Below are 18,612 nucleotides of genomic sequence, written 5' to 3'. Positions count from 1 at the left end.
TATTAAGGGTTGATTGTAGTTTACCCTCCTCTGGTATTGACTGAGTTTGACCTCATGCCGTTTTTCTGTGCATTCCAAACTTTTATCTGCCCTATTGCAACCCATTCAAAAAAGGCTAAATACACAGTTTGAACGCGCATCTAAAGTAGAACGGTTCCGCTTGTTTTATTTGTCGTCTTGACATGAGTGGCTTTATTCTGGACCGGAGGAAACAGCCGATGCCAGCTGCGCTAGCTTTGGCACAACAGTTGTTTATTATCCTTCAGCCACGAAACTTGTGAAAGGCACAGCTTGTTTACAGATGCCACAACAGTGTTCCGACAACTTCTGCTGCTGCAGAAACGTTACACTTTTACCCAATCAACATCTGATAGTCTGTGGACGTCACGTTTAGTCCCTGCTTTGCTCGACTTGGCCCAAGGGAGAAGAGGGTACTAAAAGTGTACCTGGTCTGAGGCGGTAGCACCAAATGGAAATGTGCTAAAGCAGGGCTGAATAGAGTTGAGCAAAGTAGGTGCTAATGGAAAAGGGGCACTAGTAATGCTTATAAATAGGTTTAGCATCATACAAATGCTATAGGTTGGGCGTTTACTGGGTATTCTCCTAAAGAAAAAGGATTTGTCAGATTTGTCAGATTTGTCAGACTTGTCAGATTTGTCAGTAGTTTTTGACTTATCTTGTGTCTGTGCGATAGACCTTACAGGCTCATCAAGGTTTCCATGTGGTGTGAGGCAAGCCTTTGAGGTCTTTTCAAATCACACAGCACATGCTGCTGCGGAGTTGAGAGAATGTGGGCATGGAAACCTTCAGGGGACTTCATTGTGTGTTGTACTTTCTGTGCCCCGTTTTTCCGCTCCTTCTCATTGATGATGGATGGGCATAGGCATATCTTTTGGATGCTTAGCGACAACGCTGAATGAGGACGTGTAAATTGCTGTAGATTGACTATTATGTGAAAAGCAAACGTAATCAGGAACTCTTCAACTGTCCTTTTGTTCAAAATATACAAGATGTACCTGTAGCCACCTCACTTGTGTATATTCTGAAATATTTGGTGGAGCACATGCATTGGCTCAACAGAACTGTTACATCATACTTTATATGCTGTGTCGCTGCACACCTATCTATTTGTTTTAAATACTTCTCAAAGCAAGGATAAGATTTGACCTCATGCATTAGGCTCGAAGGCGAGCGCCTGATGGTCAGGCCTTTGCGCCACTGTTGTTTGCAGAGGATGTTGTCTTGATGTCTTCATCAACCACGCTCACTACGACGATGACAGAGTGTTACCAAGTGCAAAAAAGCTATAGCTAAAATCAAGTCAAGGAAAGGGGCGGAACTGTATCTTAAATGCCATCTTACACCCTCTTGAGACATTGGTATGAAGTTGAAAGGGCAGTCTGCGGAATGCCAACATTGCAGTTGGTCTTTTAACAAATACAAATTCTATTTAAGTAAAGGGAGCATCTGGATTTGAACTGGGGACCTCTTGATCTGCAGTCAAATGCTCTACCACTGAGCTATACTCCCCTATCTGTCTCCAAATATGAGGGTGGCAAGGACGCATTGACACAATCACACAGTGTTAGCTGAGCTTTGAAGCTTGAACACTTATCTACCTTTTTATTAAGGGTTGATTGTAGTTTACCCTCCTCTGGTATTGACTGAGTTTGACCTCATGCCGTTTTTCTGTGCATTCCAAACTTTTATCTGCCCTATTGCAACCCATTCAAAAAAGGCTAAATACACAGTTTGAACGCGCATCTAAAGTAGAACGGTTCCGCTTGTTTTATTTGTCGTCTTGACATGAGTGGCTTTATTCTGGACCGGAGGAAACAGCCGATGCCAGCTGCGCTAGCTTTTGCACAACAGTTGTTTATTATCCTTCAGCCACGAAACTTGTGTAAGGCGCAGCTTGTTTACAGATGCCACAACAGTGTTCCGACAACTTCTGCTGCTGCAGAAACGTTACACTTTTACCCAATCAACATCTGATAGTATGTGGACGTCACGTTGAGTCCCTGCTTTGCTCGACTTGGCCCAAGGGAGAAGAGGGTACTAAAAGTGTACCTGGTCTGAGGCGGTAGCACCAAATGGAAATGTGCTAAAGCAGGGCTGAATAGAGTTGAGCAAAGTAGGTGCTAATGGAAAAGGGGCACTAGTAATGCTTATAAATAGGTTTAGCATCATACAAATGCTATAGGTTGGGCGTTTACTGGGTATTCTCCTAAAGAAAAAGGATTTGTCAGATTAGTCAGATTTGTCAGACTTGTCAGATTTGTCAGTAGTTTTTGACTTATCTTGTGTCTGTGCGATAGACCTTACAGGCTCATCAAGGTTTCCATGTGGTGTGAGGCAAGCCTTTGAGGTCTTTTCAAATCACACAGCACATGCTGCTGCGGAGTTGAGAGAATGTGGGCATGGAAACCTTCAGGGGACTTCATTGTGTGTTGTACTTTCTGTGCCCCGTTTTTCCGCTCCTTCTCATTGATGATGGATGGGCATAGGCATATCTTTTGGATGCTTAGCGACAACGCTGAATGAGGACGTGTAAATTGCTGTAGATTGACTATTATGTGAAAAGCAAACGTAATCAGGAACTCTTCAACTGTCCTTTTGTTCAAAATATACAAGATGTACCTGTAGCCACCTCACCTCTGCCCTTGTGTATATTCTGAAATATTTGGTGGAGCACATGCATTGGCTCAACAGAACTGTTACATCATACTTTATATGCTGTGTCTCTGCACACCTATCTATTTGTTTTAAATACTTCTCAAGGCAAGGATAAGATTTGACCTCATGCATTAGGCTCGAAGGCGAGCGCCTGATGGTCAGGCCTTTGCGCCACTGTTGTTTGCAGAGGATGTTGTCTTGATGTCTTAATCAACCACGCTCACTACGACGATGACAGAGTGTTACCAAGTGCAAAAAAGCTATAGCTAAAATCAAGTCAAGGAAAGGGGCGGAACTGTATCTTAAATGCCATCTTACACCCTCTTGAGACATTGGTATGAAGTTGAAAGGGCAGTCTGCGGAATGCCAACATTGCAGTTGGTCTTTTAACAAATACAAATGCTATTTAAGTAAATGGAGCATCCGGATTAGAACCGGAGACTTCTTGATCTGCAGTCAAATGCTCTACCACGGAGCAATTCTCCCCTATCTGTCTGCAAATATGAGGGTGGCAAGGACACATTGACACAATCACACAGTGTTAGCTGAGCTTTGAAGCTTGCACACTTATCTACCTTTTTATTAAGGGTTGATTGTAGTTTACCCTCCTCTGGTATTGACTGAGTTTGACCTCATGCCGTTTTTCTGTGCATTCCAAACTTTTATCTGCCCTATTTTATGCCCTTTTATCTGCCCACAGTTTGAACGCGCATCTAAAGTAGAACGGTTCCGCTTGTTTTATTTGTCGTCTTGACATGAGTGGCTTTATTCTGGACCGGAGGAAACAGCCGATGCCAGCTGCGCTAGCTTTTGCACAACAGTTGTTTATTATCCTTCAGCCACGAAACTTGTGTAAGTCCCTGCTTTGCTCGACTTGGCCCAAGGGAGAAGAGGGTACTAAAAGTGTACCTGGTCTGAGGCGGTAGCACCAAATGGAAATGTGCTAAAGCAGGGCTGAATAGAGTTGAGCAAAGTAGGTGCTAATGGAAAAGGGGCACTAGTAATGCTTATAAATAGGTTTAGCATCATACAAATGCTATAGGTTGGGCGTTTACTGGGTATTCTCCTAAAGAAAAAGGATTTGTCAGATTTGTCAGATTTGTCAGACTTGTCAGATTTGTCAGTAGTTTTTGACTTATCTTGTGTCTGTGCGATAGACCTTACAGGCTCATCAAGGTTTCCATGTGGTGTGAGGCAAGCCTTTGAGGTCTTTTCAGATCACACAGCACATGCTGCTGCGGAGTTGAGAGAATGTGGGCATGGAAACCTTCAGGGGACTTCATTGTGTGTTGTACTTTCTGTGCCCCGTTTTTCCGCTCCTTCTCATTGATGATGGATGGGCATAGGCATATCTTTTGGATGCTTAGCGACAACGCTGAATGAGGACGTGTAAATTGCTGTAGATTGACTATTATGTGAAAAGCAAACGTAATCAGGAACTCTTCAACTGTCCTTTTGTTCAAAATATACAAGATGTACCTGTAGCCACCTCACTTGTGTATATTCTGAAATATTTGGTGGAGCACATGCATTGGCTCAACAGAACTGTTACATCATACTTTTTATGCTGTGTCTCTGCACACCTATCTATTTGTTTTAAATACTTCTCAAGGCAAGGATAAGATTTGACCTCATGCATTAGGCTCGAAGGCGAGCGCCTGATGGTCAGGCCTTTGCGCCACTGTTGTTTGCAGAGGATGTTGTCTTGATGTCTTAATCAACCACGCTCACTACGACGATGACAGAGTGTTACCAAGTGCAAAAAAGCTATAGCTAAAATCAAGTCAAGGAAAGGGGCGGAACTGTATCTTAAATGCCATCTTACACCCTCTTGAGACATTGGTATGAAGTTGAAAGGGCAGTCTGCGGAATACCAACATTGCAGTTGGTCTTTTAACAAATACAAATTCTATTTAAGTAAAGGGAGCATCGGGGGACCTCTTGATCTGCAGTCAAATGCTCTACCACTGAGCTATACCCCCTACCTGTCTGCAAATATGAGGGTGGCAAAGACACAATGACACAATCACACAGTGTTAGCTGAGCTTTAAGCTTGCACACTTATCTACCTTTTTATTAAGGGTTGATTGTAGTTTACCCTCCTCTGGTATTGACTGAGTTTGACCTCATGCCGTTTTTCTGTGCATTCCAAACTTTTATCTGCCCTATTGCAACCCATTCAAAAAAGGCTAAATACACAGTTTGAACGCGCATCTAAAGTAGAACGGTTTCGCTTGTTTTATTTGTCGTCTTGACATGAGTGGCTTTATTCTGGACCGGAGGAAACAGCCGATGCCAGCTGCGCTAGCTTTTGCACAACAGTTGTTTATTATCCTTCAGCCACGAAACTTGTGTAAGGCGCAGCTTGTTTACAGATGCCACAACAGTGTTCCGACAACTTCTGCTGCTGCAGAAACGTTACACTTTTACCCAATCAACATCTGATAGTCTGTGGACGTCACGTTTAGTCCCTGCTTTGCTCGACTTGGCCCAAGGGAGAAGAGGGTACTAAAAGTGTACCTGGTCTGAGGCGGTAGCACCAAATGGAAATGTGCTAAAGCAGGGCTGAATAGAGTTGAGCAAAGTAGGTGCTAATGGAAAAGGGGCACTAGTAATGCTTATAAATAGGTTTAGCATCATACAAATGCTATAGGTTGGGCGTTTACTGGGTATTCTCCTAAAGAAAAAGGATTTGTCAGATTTGTCAGATTTGTCAGACTTGTCAGATTTGTCAGTAGTTTTTGACTTATCTTGTGTCTGTGCGATAGACCTTACAGGCTCATCAAGGTTTCCATGTGGTGTGAGGCAAGCCTTTGAGGTCTTTTCAGATCACACAGCACATGCTGCTGCGGAGTTGAGAGAATGTGGGCATGGAAACCTTCAGGGGACTTCATTGTGTGTTGTACTTTCTGTGCCCCGTTTTTCCGCTCCTTCTCATTGATGATGGATGGGCATAGGCATATCTTTTGGATGCTTAGCGACAACGCTGAATGAGGACGTGTAAATTGCTGTAGATTGACTATTATGTGAAAAGCAAACGTAATCAGGAACTCTTCAACTGTCCTTTTGTTCAAAATATACAAGATGTACCTGTAGCCACCTCACTTGTGTATATTCTGAAATATTTGGTGGAGCACATGCATTGGCTCAACAGAACTGTTACATCATACTTTTTATGCTGTGTCTCTGCACACCTATCTATTTGTTTTAAATACTTCTCAAGGCAAGGATAAGATTTGACCTCATGCATTAGGCTCGAAGGCGAGCGCCTGATGGTCAGGCCTTTGCGCCACTGTTGTTTGCAGAGGATGTTGTCTTGATGACTTAATCAACCACGCTCACTACGACGATGACAGAGTGTTACCAAGTGCAAAAAAGCTATAGCTAAAATCAAGTCAAGGAAAGGGGCGGAACTGTATCTTAAATGCCATCTTACACCCTCTTGAGACATTGGTATGAAGTTGAAAGGGCAGTCTGCGGAATGCCAACATTGCAGTTGGTCTTTTAACAAATACAAATTCTTTTTAAGTAAAGGGAGCAGCCGGATTTGAACCGGGGACCTCTTGATCTGCAGTCAAATACTCTACCACTGAGCTATACCCCCTACCTGTCTGCAAATATGAGGGTGGCAAAGACACAATGACACAATCACACAGTGTTAGCTGAGCTTTAAGCTTGCACACTTATCTACCTTTTTATTAAGGGTTGATTGTAGTTTACCCTCCTCTGGTATTGACTGAGTTTGACCTCATGCCGTTTTTCTGTGCATTCCAAACTTTTATCTGCCCTATTGCAACCCATTCAAAAAAGGCTAAATACACAGTTTGAACGCGCATCTAAAGTAGAACGGTTCCGCTTGTTTTATTTGTCGTCTTGACATGAGTGGCTTTATTCTGGACCGGAGGAAACAGCCGATGCCAGCTGCGCTAGCTTTTGCACAACAGTTGTTTATTATCCTTCAGCCACGAAACTTGTGTAAGGCGCAGCTTGTTTACAGATGCCACAACAGTGTTCCGACAACTTCTGCTGCTGCAGAAACGTTACACTTTTACCCAATCAACATCTGATAGTCTGTGGACGTCACGTTTAGTCCCTGCTTTGCTCGACTTGGCCCAAGGGAGAAGAGGGTACTAAAAGTGTACCTGGTCTGAGGCGGTAGCACCAAATGGAAATGTGCTAAAGCAGGGCTGAATAGAGTTGAGCAAAGTAGGTGCTAATGGAAAAGGGGCACTAGTAATGCTTATAAATAGGTTTAGCATCATACAAATGCTATAGGTTGGGCGTTTACTGGGTATTCTCCTAAAGAAAAAGGATTTGTCAGATTTGTCAGATTTGTCAGACTTGTCAGATTTGTCAGTAGTTTTTGACTTATCTTGTGTCTGTGCGATAGACCTTACAGGCTCATCAAGGTTTCCATGTGGTGTGAGGCAAGCCTTTGAGGTCTTTTCAGATGACACAGCACATGCTGCTGCGGAGTTGAGAGAATGTGGGCATGGAAACCTTCAGGGGACTTCATTGTGTGTTGTACTTTCTGTGCCCCGTTTTTCCGCTCCTTCTCATTGATGATGGATGGGCATAGGCATATCTTTTGGATGCTTAGCGACAACGCTGAATGAGGACGTGTAAATTGCTGTAGATTGACTATTATGTGAAAAGCAAACGTAATCAGGAACTCTTCAACTGTCCTTTTGTTCAAAATATACAAGATGTACCTGTAGCCACCTCACTTGTGTATATTCTGAAATATTTGGTGGAGCACATGCATTGGCTCAACAGAACTGTTACATCATACTTTTTATGCTGTGTCTCTGCACACCTATCTATTTGTTTTAAATACTTCTCAAGGCAAGGATAAGATTTGACCTCATGCATTAGGCTCGAAGGCGAGCGCCTGATGGTCAGGCCTTTGCGCCACTGTTGTTTGCAGAGGATGTTGTCTTGATGTCTTAATCAACCACGCTCACTACGACGATGACAGAGTGTTACCAAGTGCAAAAAAGCTATAGCTAAAATAAAGTCAAGGAAAGGGGCGGAACTGTATCTTAAATGCCATCTTACACCCTCTTGAGACATTGGTATGAAGTTGAAAGGGCAGTCTGCGGAATACCAACATTGCAGTTGGTCTTTTAACAAATACAAATTCTATTTAAGTAAAGGGAGCATCCGGATTTGAACCGGGGACCTCTTGATCTGCAGTCAAATGCTCTACCACTGAGCTATACCCCCTACCTGTCTGCAAATATGAGGGTGGCAAAGACACAATGACACAATCACACAGTGTTAGCTGAGCTTTAAGCTTGCACACTTATCTACCTTTTTATTAAGGGTTGATTGTAGTTTACCCTCCTCTGGTATTGACTGAGTTTGACCTCATGCCGTTTTTCTGTGCATTCCAAACTTTTATCTGCCCTATTGCAACCCATTCAAAAAAGGCTAAATACACAGTTTGAACGCGCATCTAAAGTAGAACGGTTTCGCTTGTTTTATTTGTCGTCTTGACATGAGTGGCTTTATTCTGGACCGGAGGAAACAGCCGATGCCAGCTGCGCTAGCTTTTGCACAACAGTTGTTTATTATCCTTCAGCCACGAAACTTGTGTAAGGCGCAGCTTGTTTACAGATGCCACAACAGTGTTCCGACAACTTCTGCTGCTGCAGAAACGTTACACTTTTACCCAATCAACATCTGATAGTCTGTGGACGTCACGTTTAGTCCCTGCTTTGCTCGACTTGGCCCAAGGGAGAAGAGGGTACTAAAAGTGTACCTGGTCTGAGGCGGTAGCACCAAATGGAAATGTGCTAAAGCAGGGCTGAATAGAGTTGAGCAAAGTAGGTGCTAATGGAAAAGGGGCACTAGTAATGCTTATAAATAGGTTTAGCATCATACAAATGCTATAGGTTGGGCGTTTACTGGGTATTCTCCTAAAGAAAAAGGATTTGTCAGATATGTCAGATTTGTCAGACTTGTCAGATTTGTCAGTAGTTTTTGACTTATCTTGTGTCTGTGCGATAGACCTTACAGGCTCATCAAGGTTTCCATGTGGTGTGAGGCAAGCCTTTGAGGTCTTTTCAGATCACACAGCACATGCTGCTGCGGAGTTGAGAGAATGTGGGCATGGAAACCTTCAGGGGACTTCATTGTGTGTTGTACTTTCTGTGCCCCGTTTTTCCGCTCCTTCTCATTGATGATGGATGGGCATAGGCATATCTTTTGGATGCTTAGCGACAACGCTGAATGAGGACGTGTAAATTGCTGTAGATTGACTATTATGTGAAAAGCAAACGTAATCAGGAACTCTTCAACTGTCCTTTTGTTCAAAATATACAAGATGTACCTGTAGCCACCTCACCTCTGCCCTTGTGTATATTCTGAAATATTTGGTGGAGCACATACATTGGCTCAACAGAACTGTTACATCATACTTTATATGCTGTGTCGCTGCACACCTATCTATTTGTTTTAAATACTTCTCAAGGCAAGGATAAGATTTGACCTCATGCATTAGGCTCGAAGGCGAGCGCCTGATGGTCAGGCCTTTGCGCCACTGTTGTTTGCAGAGGATGTTGTCTTGATGTCTTAATCAACCACGCTCACTACGACGATGACAGAGTGTTACCAAGTGCAAAAAAGCTATAGCTAAAAGCAACTCAAGGAAAGGGGCGGAACTGTATCTTAAATGCCATCTTACACCCTCTTGAGAAATTGGTATGAAGTTGAAAGGGCAGTCTGCGGAATGCCAACATTGCAGTTGGTCTTTTAACAAATACAAATTCTATTTAAGTAAAGGGAGCATCCGGATTTGAACCGGGGACCTCTTGATCTGCAGTCAAATGCTCTACCACTGAGCTATACCCCCTACCTGTCTGCAAATATGAGGGTGGCAAAGACACAATGACACAATCACACAGTGTTAGCTGAGCTTTAAGCTTGCACACTTATCTACCTTTTTATTAAGGGTTGATTGTAGTTTACCCTCCTCTGGTATTGACTGAGTTTGACCTCATGCCGTTTTTCTGTGCATTCCAAACTTTTATCTGCCCTATTGCAACCCATTCAAAAAAGGCTAAATACACAGTTTGAACGCGCATCAAAAGTAGAACGGTTCCGCTTGTTTTATTTGTCGTCTTGACATGAGTGGCTTTATTCTGGACCGGAGGAAACAGCCGATGCCAGCTGCGCTAGCTTTTGCACAACAGTTGTTTATTATCCTTCAGCCACGAAACTTGTGTAAGGCGCAGCTTGTTTACAGATGCCACAACAGTGTTCCGACAACTTCTGCTGCTGCAGAAACGTTACACTTTTACCCAATCAACATCTGATAGTCTGTGGACGTCACGTTTAGTCCCTGCTTTGCTCGACTTGGCCCAAGGGAGAAGAGGGTACTAAAAGTGTACCTGGTCTGAGGCGGTAGCACCAAATGGAAATGTGCTAAAGCAGGGCTGAATAGAGTTGAGCAAAGTAGGTGCTAATGGAAAAGGGGCACTAGTAATGCTTATAAATAGGTTTAGCATCATACAAATGCTATAGGTTGGGCGTTTACTGGGTATTCTCCTAAAGAAAAAGGATTTGTCAGATTTGTCAGATTTGTCAGACTTGTCAGATTTGTCAGTAGTTTTTGACTTATCTTGTGTCTGTGCGATAGACCTTACAGGCTCATCAAGGTTTCCATGTGGTGTGAGGCAAGCCTTTGAGGTCTTTTCAGATCACACAGCACATGCTGCTGCGGAGTTGAGAGAATGTGGGCATGGAAACCTTCAGGGGACTTCATTGTGTGTTGTACTTTCTGTGCCCCGTTTTTCCGCTCCTTCTCATTGATGATGGATGGGCATAGGCATATCTTTTGGATGCTTAGCGACAACGCTGAATGAGGACGTGTAAATTGCTGTAGATTGACTATTATGTGAAAAGCAAACGTAATCAGGAACTCTTCAACTGTCCTTTTGTTCAAAATATACAAGATGTACCTGTAGCCACCTCACTTGTGTATATTCTGAAATATTTGGTGGAGCACATGCATTGGCTCAACAGAACTGTTACATCATACTTTTTATGCTGTGTCTCTGCACACCTATCTATTTGTTTTAAATACTTCTCAAGGCAAGGATAAGATTTGACCTCATGCATTAGGCTCGAAGGCGAGCGCCTGATGGTCAGGCCTTTGCGCCACTGTTGTTTGCAGAGGATGTTGTCTTGATGTCTTAATCAACCACGCTCACTACGACGATGACAGAGTGTTACCAAGTGCAAAAAAGCTATAGCTAAAATCAAGTCAAGGAAAGGGGCGGAACTGTATCTTAAATGCCATCTTACACCCTCTTGAGACATTGGTATGAAGTTGAAAGGGCAGTCTGCGGAATACCAACATTGCAGTTGGTCTTTTAACAAATACAAATTCTATTTAAGTAAAGGGAGCATCCGGATTTGAACCGGGGACCTCTTGATCTGCAGTCAAATGCTCTACCACTGAGCTATACCCCCTACCTGTCTGCAAATATGAGGGTGGCAAAGACACAATGACACAATCACACAGTGTTAGCTGAGCTTTAAGCTTGCACACTTATCTACCTTTTTATTAAGGGTTGATTGTAGTTTACCCTCCTCTGGTATTGACTGAGTTTGACCTCATGCCGTTTTTCTGTGCATTCCAAACTTTTATCTGCCCTATTGCAACCCATTCAAAAAAGGCTAAATACACAGTTTGAACGCGCATCTAAAGTAGAACGGTTCCGCTTGTTTTATTTGTCGTCTTGACATGAGTGGCTTTATTCTGGACCGGAGGAAACAGCCGATGCCAGCTGCGCTAGCTTTTGCACAACAGTTGTTTATTATCCTTCAGCCACGAAACTTGTGTAAGGCGCAGCTTGTTTACAGATGCCACAACAGTGTTCCGACAACTTCTGCTGCTGCAGAAACGTTACACTTTTACCCAATCAACATCTGATAGTCTGTGGACGTCACGTTTAGTCCCTGCTTTGCTCGACTTGGCCCAAGGGAGAAGAGGGTACTAAAAGTGTACCTGGTCTGAGGCGGTAGCACCAAATGGAAATGTGCTAAAGCAGGGCTGAATAGAGTTGAGCAAAGTAGGTGCTAATGGAAAAGGGGCACTAGTAATGCTTATAAATAGGTTTAGCATCATACAAATGCTATAGGTTGGGCGTTTACTGGGTATTCTCCTAAAGAAAAAGGATTTGTCAGATTTGTCAGATTTGTCAGACTTGTCAGATTTGTCAGTAGTTTTTGACTTATCTTGTGTCTGTGCGATAGACCTTACAGGCTCATCAAGGTTTCCATGTGGTGTGAGGCAAGCCTTTGAGGTCTTTTCAGATCACACAGCACATGCTGCTGCGGAGTTGAGAGAATGTGGGCATGGAAACCTTCAGGGGACTTCATTGTGTGTTGTACTTTCTGTGCCCCGTTTTTCCGCTCCTTCTCATTGATGATGGATGGGCATAGGCATATCTTTTGGATGCTTAGCGACAACGCTGAATGAGGACGTGTAAATTGCTGTAGATTGACTATTATGTGAAAAGCAAACGTAATCAGGAACTCTTCAACTGTCCTTTTGTTCAAAATATACAAGATGTACCTGTAGCCACCTCACTTGTGTATATTCTGAAATATTTGGTGGAGCACATGCATTGGCTCAACAGAACTGTTACATCATACTTTTTATGCTGTGTCTCTGCACACCTATCTATTTGTTTTAAATACTTCTCAAGGCAAGGATAAGATTTGACCTCATGCATTAGGCTCGAAGGCGAGCGCCTGATGGTCAGGCCTTTGCGCCACTGTTGTTTGCAGAGGATGTTGTCTTGATGTCTTAATCAACCACGCTCACTACGACGATGACAGAGTGTTACCAAGTGCAAAAAAGCTATAGCTAAAATCAAGTCAAGGAAAGGGGCGGAACTGTATCTTAAATGCCATCTTACACCCTCTTGAGACATTGGTATGAAGTTGAAAGGGCAGTCTGCGGAATACCAACATTGCAGTTGGTCTTTTAACAAATACAAATTCTATTTAAGTAAAGGGAGCATCGGGGGACCTCTTGATCTGCAGTCAAATGCTCTACCACTGAGCTATACCCCCTACCTGTCTGCAAATATGAGGGTGGCAAAGACACAATGACACAATCACACAGTGTTAGCTGAGCTTTAAGCTTGCACACTTATCTACCTTTTTATTAAGGGTTGATTGTAGTTTACCCTCCTCTGGTATTGACTGAGTTTGACCTCATGCCGTTTTTCTGTGCATTCCAAACTTTTATCTGCCCTATTGCAACCCATTCAAAAAAGGCTAAATACACAGTTTGAACGCGCATCTAAAGTAGAACGGTTTCGCTTGTTTTATTTGTCGTCTTGACATGAGTGGCTTTATTCTGGACCGGAGGAAACAGCCGATGCCAGCTGCGCTAGCTTTTGCACAACAGTTGTTTATTATCCTTCAGCCACGAAACTTGTGTAAGGCGCAGCTTGTTTACAGATGCCACAACAGTGTTCCGACAACTTCTGCTGCTGCAGAAACGTTACACTTTTACCCAATCAACATCTGATAGTCTGTGGACGTCACGTTTAGTCCCTGCTTTGCTCGACTTGGCCCAAGGGAGAAGAGGGTACTAAAAGTGTACCTGGTCTGAGGCGGTAGCACCAAATGGAAATGTGCTAAAGCAGGGCTGAATAGAGTTGAGCAAAGTAGGTGCTAATGGAAAAGGGGCACTAGTAATGCTTATAAATAGGTTTAGCATCATACAAATGCTATAGGTTGGGCGTTTACTGGGTATTCTCCTAAAGAAAAAGGATTTGTCAGATTTGTCAGATTTGTCAGACTTGTCAGATTTGTCAGTAGTTTTTGACTTATCTTGTGTCTGTGCGATAGACCTTACAGGCTCATCAAGGTTTCCATGTGGTGTGAGGCAAGCCTTTGAGGTCTTTTCAGATCACACAGCACATGCTGCTGCGGAGTTGAGAGAATGTGGGCATGGAAACCTTCAGGGGACTTCATTGTGTGTTGTACTTTCTGTGCCCCGTTTTTCCGCTCCTTCTCATTGATGATGGATGGGCATAGGCATATCTTTTGGATGCTTAGCGACAACGCTGAATGAGGACGTGTAAATTGCTGTAGATTGACTATTATGTGAAAAGCAAACGTAATCAGGAACTCTTCAACTGTCCTTTTGTTCAAAATATACAAGATGTACCTGTAGCCACCTCACTTGTGTATATTCTGAAATATTTGGTGGAGCACATGCATTGGCTCAACAGAACTGTTACATCATACTTTTTATGCTGTGTCTCTGCACACCTATCTATTTGTTTTAAATACTTCTCAAGGCAAGGATAAGATTTGACCTCATGCATTAGGCTAGAAGGCGAGCGCCTGATGGTCAGGCCTTTGCGCCACTGTTGTTTGCAGAGGATGTTGTCTTGATGACTTAATCAACCACGCTCACTACGACGATGACAGAGTGTTACCAAGTGCAAAAAAGCTATAGCTAAAATCAAGTCAAGGAAAGGGGCGGAACTGTATCTTAAATGCCATCTTACACCCTCTTGAGACATTGGTATGAAGTTGAAAGGGCAGTCTGCGGAATGCCAACATTGCAGTTGGTCTTTTAACAAATACAAATTCTATTTAAGTAAAGGGAGCAGCCGGATTTGAACCGGGTACCTCTTGATCTGCAGTCAAATGCTCTACCACTGAGCTATACCCCCTACCTGTCTGCAAATATGAGGGTGGCAAAGACACAATGACACAATCACACAGTGTTAGCTGAGCTTTAAGCTTGCACACTTATCTACCTTTTTATTAAGGGTTGATTGTAGTTTACCCTCCTCTGGTATTGACTGAGTTTGACCTCATGCCGTTTTTCTGTGCATTCCAAACTTTTATCTGCCCTATTGCAACCCATTCAAAAAAGGCTAAATACACAGTTTGAACGCGCATCTAAAGTAGAACGGTTCCGCTTGTTTTATTTGTCGTCTTGACATGAGTGGCTTTATTCTGGACCGGAGGAAACAGCCGATGCCAGCTGCGCTAGCTTTTGCACAACAGTTGTTTATTATCCTTCAGCCACGAAACTTGTGTAAGGCGCAGCTTGTTTACAGATGCCACAACAGTGTTCCGACAACTTCTGCTGCTGCAGAAACGTTACACTTTTACCCAATCAACATCTGATAGTCTGTGGACGTCACGTTTAGTCCCTGCTTTGCTCGACTTGGCCCAAGGGAGAAGAGGGTACTAAAAGTGTACCTGGTCTGAGGCGGTAGCACCAAATGGAAATGTGCTAAAGCAGGGCTGAATAGAGTTGAGCAAAGTAGGTGCTAATGGAAAAGGGGCACTAGTAATGCTTATAAATAGGTTTAGCATCATACAAATGCTATAGGTTGGGCGTTTACTGGGTATTCTCCTAAAGAAAAAGGATTTGTCAGATTTGTCAGATTTGTCAGACTTGTCAGATTTGTCAGTAGTTTTTGACTTATCTTGTGTCTGTGCGATAGACCTTACAGGCTCATCAAGGTTTCCATGTGGTGTGAGGCAAGCCTTTGAGGTCTTTTCAGATGACACAGCACATGCTGCTGCGGAGTTGAGAGAATGTGGGCATGGAAACCTTCAGGGGACTTCATTGTGTGTTGTACTTTCTGTGCCCCGTTTTTCCGCTCCTTCTCATTGATGATGGATGGGCATAGGCATATCTTTTGGATGCTTAGCGACAACGCTGAATGAGGACGTGTAAATTGCTGTAGATTGACTATTATGTGAAAAGCAAACGTAATCAGGAACTCTTCAACTGTCCTTTTGTTCAAAATATACAAGATGTACCTGTAGCCACCTCACTTGTGTATATTCTGAAATATTTGGTGGAGCACATGCATTGGCTCAACAGAACTGTTACATCATACTTTTTATGCTGTGTCTCTGCACACCTATCTATTTGTTTTAAATACTTCTCAAGGCAAGGATAAGATTTGACCTCATGCATTAGGCTCGAAGGCGAGCGCCTGATGGTCAGGCCTTTGCGCCACTGTTGTTTGCAGAGGATGTTGTCTTGATGTCTTAATCAACCACGCTCACTACGACGATGACAGAGTGTTACCAAGTGCAAAAAAGCTATAGCTAAAATAAAGTCAAGGAAAGGGGCGGAACTGTATCTTAAATGCCATCTTACACCCTCTTGAGACATTGGTATGAAGTTGAAAGGGCAGTCTGCGGAATACCAACATTGCAGTTGGTCTTTTAACAAATACAAATTCTATTTAAGTAAAGGGAGCATCCGGATTTGAACCGGGGACCTCTTGATCTGCAGTCAAATGCTCTACCACTGAGCTATACCCCCTACCTGTCTGCAAATATGAGGGTGGCAAAGACACAATGACACAATCACACAGTGTTAGCTGAGCTTTAAGCTTGCACACTTATCTACCTTTTTATTAAGGGTTGATTGTAGTTTACCCTCCTCTGGTATTGACTGAGTTTGACCTCATGCCGTTTTTCTGTGCATTCCAAACTTTTATCTGCCCTATTGCAACCCATTCAAAAAAGGCTAAATACACAGTTTGAACGCGCATCTAAAGTAGAACGGTTTCGCTTGTTTTATTTGTCGTCTTGACATGAGTGGCTTTATTCTGGACCGGAGGAAACAGCCGATGCCAGCTGCGCTAGCTTTTGCACAACAGTTGTTTATTATCCTTCAGCCACGAAACTTGTGTAAGGCGCAGCTTGTTTACAGATGCCACAACAGTGTTCCGACAACTTCTGCTGCTGCAGAAACGTTACACTTTTACCCAATCAACATCTGATAGTCTGTGGACGTCACGTTTAGTCCCTGCTTTGCTCGACTTGGCCCAAGGGAGAAGAGGGTACTAAAAGTGTACCTGGTCTGAGGCGGTAGCACCAAATGGAAATGTGCTAAAGCAGGGCTGAATAGAGTTGAGCAAAGTAGGTGCTAATGGAAAAGGGGCACTAGTAATGCTTATAAATAGGTTTAGCATCATACAAATGCTATAGGTTGGGCGTTTACTGGGTATTCTCCTAAAGAAAAAGGATTTGTCAGATATGTCAGATTTGTCAGACTTGTCAGATTTGTCAGTAGTTTTTGACTTATCTTGTGTCTGTGCGATAGACCTTACAGGCTCATCAAGGTTTCCATGTGGTGTGAGGCAAGCCTTTGAGGTCTTTTCAGATCACACAGCACATGCTGCTGCGGAGTTGAGAGAATGTGGGCATGGAAACCTTCAGGGGACTTCATTGTGTGTTGTACTTTCTGTGCCCCGTTTTTCCGCTCCTTCTCATTGATGATGGATGGGCATAGGCATATCTTTTGGATGCTTAGCGACAACGCTGAATGAGGACGTGTAAATTGCTGTAGATTGACTATTATGTGAAAAGCAAACGTAATCAGGAACTCTTCAACTGTCCTTTTGTTCAAAATATACAAGATGTACCTGTAGCCACCTCACCTCTGCCCTTGTGTATATTCTGAAATATTTGGTGGAGCACATACATTGGCTCAACAGAACTGTTACATCATACTTTATATGCTGTGTCGCTGCACACCTATCTATTTGTTTTAAATACTTCTCAAGGCAAGGATAAGATTTGACCTCATGCATTAGGCTCGAAGGCGAGCGCCTGATGGTCAGGCCTTTGCGCCACTGTTGTTTGCAGAGGATGTTGTCTTGATGTCTTAATCAACCACGCTCACTACGACGATGACAGAGTGTTACCAAGTGCAAAAAAGCTATAGCTAAAAGCAACTCAAGGAAAGGGGCGGAACTGTATCTTAAATGCCATCTTACACCCTCTTGAGAAATTGGTATGAAGTTGAAAGGGCAGTCTGCGGAATGCCAACATTGCAGTTGGTCTTTTAACAAATACAAATTCTATTTAAGTAAAGGGAGCATCCGGATTTGAACCGGGGACCTCTTGATCTGCAGTCAAATGCTCTACCACTGAGCTATACCCCCTACCTGTCTGCAAATATGAGGGTGGCAAAGACACAATGACACAATCACACAGTGTTAGCTGAGCTTTAAGCTTGCACACTTATCTACCTTTTTATTAAGGGTTGATTGTAGTTTACCCTCCTCTGGTATTGACTGAGTTTGACCTCATGCCGTTTTTCTGTGCATTCCAAACTTTTATCTGCCCTATTGCAACCCATTCAAAAAAGGCTAAATACACAGTTTGAACGCGCATCAAAAGTAGAACGGTTCCGCTTGTTTTATTTGTCGTCTTGACATGAGTGGCTTTATTCTGGACCGGAGGAAACAGCCGATGCCAGCTGCGCTAGCTTTTGCACAACAGTTGTTTATTATCCTTCAGCCACGAAACTTGTGTAAGGCGCAGCTTGTTTACAGATGCCACAACAGTGTTCCGACAACTTCTGCTGCTGCAGAAACGTTACACTTTTACCCAATCAACATCTGATAGTCTGTGGACGTCACGTTTAGTCCCTGCTTTGCTCGACTTGGCCCAAGGGAGAAGAGGGTACTAAAAGTGTACCTGGTCTGAGGCGGTAGCACCAAATGGAAATGTGCTAAAGCAGGGCTGAATAGAGTTGAGCAAAGTAGGTGCTAATGGAAAAGGGGCACTAGTAATGCTTATAAATAGGTTTAGCATCATACAAATGCTATAGGTTGGGCGTTTACTGGGTATTCTCCTAAAGAAAAAGGATTTGTCAGATTTGTCAGATTTGTCAGACTTGTCAGATTTGTCAGTAGTTTTTGACTTATCTTGTGTCTGTGCGATAGACCTTACAGGCTCATCAAGGTTTCCATGTGGTGTGAGGCAAGCCTTTGAGGTCTTTTCAGATCACACAGCACATGCTGCTGCGGAGTTGAGAGAATGTGGGCATGGAAACCTTCAGGGGACTTCATTGTGTGTTGTACTTTCTGTGCCCCGTTTTTCCGCTCCTTCTCATTGATGATGGATGGGCAT

General features: G+C 43.3%; 8 non-coding genes across 8 annotated transcripts; all 8 read right to left on the bottom strand.

The window, feature by feature from the left end:
* Positions 1-1,458: 1,458 nt before the first annotated feature.
* On the bottom strand, positions 1,459-1,530 carry trnac-gca (transfer RNA cysteine (anticodon GCA)). Its single transcript has one exon. It is a non-coding gene; the product is annotated as a tRNA-Cys (tRNA).
* A 4,678-nt stretch (positions 1,531-6,208) lies between these two features.
* On the bottom strand, positions 6,209-6,280 carry trnac-gca (transfer RNA cysteine (anticodon GCA)). Its single transcript has one exon. It is a non-coding gene; the product is annotated as a tRNA-Cys (tRNA).
* Positions 6,281-7,830: 1,550 nt separating this feature from the next.
* On the bottom strand, positions 7,831-7,902 carry trnac-gca (transfer RNA cysteine (anticodon GCA)). Its single transcript has one exon. It is a non-coding gene; the product is annotated as a tRNA-Cys (tRNA).
* A 1,558-nt stretch (positions 7,903-9,460) lies between these two features.
* Positions 9,461-9,532, bottom strand: trnac-gca (transfer RNA cysteine (anticodon GCA)). The gene has a single exon. It is a non-coding gene; the product is annotated as a tRNA-Cys (tRNA).
* A 1,550-nt stretch (positions 9,533-11,082) lies between these two features.
* Positions 11,083-11,154, bottom strand: trnac-gca (transfer RNA cysteine (anticodon GCA)). The gene has a single exon. It is a non-coding gene; the product is annotated as a tRNA-Cys (tRNA).
* A 3,161-nt stretch (positions 11,155-14,315) lies between these two features.
* trnac-gca (transfer RNA cysteine (anticodon GCA)) lies at positions 14,316-14,387 on the bottom strand. The gene has a single exon. It is a non-coding gene; the product is annotated as a tRNA-Cys (tRNA).
* Positions 14,388-15,937: 1,550 nt separating this feature from the next.
* Positions 15,938-16,009, bottom strand: trnac-gca (transfer RNA cysteine (anticodon GCA)). The gene has a single exon. It is a non-coding gene; the product is annotated as a tRNA-Cys (tRNA).
* Positions 16,010-17,567: 1,558 nt separating this feature from the next.
* Positions 17,568-17,639, bottom strand: trnac-gca (transfer RNA cysteine (anticodon GCA)). Its single transcript has one exon. It is a non-coding gene; the product is annotated as a tRNA-Cys (tRNA).
* Between the last annotated feature and the right edge of the window lie 973 nt (positions 17,640-18,612).

The sequence above is a fragment of the Eucyclogobius newberryi genome, unplaced genomic scaffold (genome assembly GCF_026437365.1).
Source record: "Eucyclogobius newberryi isolate DKJ021-1_F unplaced genomic scaffold, fEucNew1.0.hap1 SCAF_6, whole genome shotgun sequence".
Lineage (NCBI taxonomy): Eukaryota > Metazoa > Chordata > Actinopteri > Gobiiformes > Gobiidae > Eucyclogobius > Eucyclogobius newberryi.
This window is presented reverse-complemented; position numbering and strand designations above follow the sequence as displayed.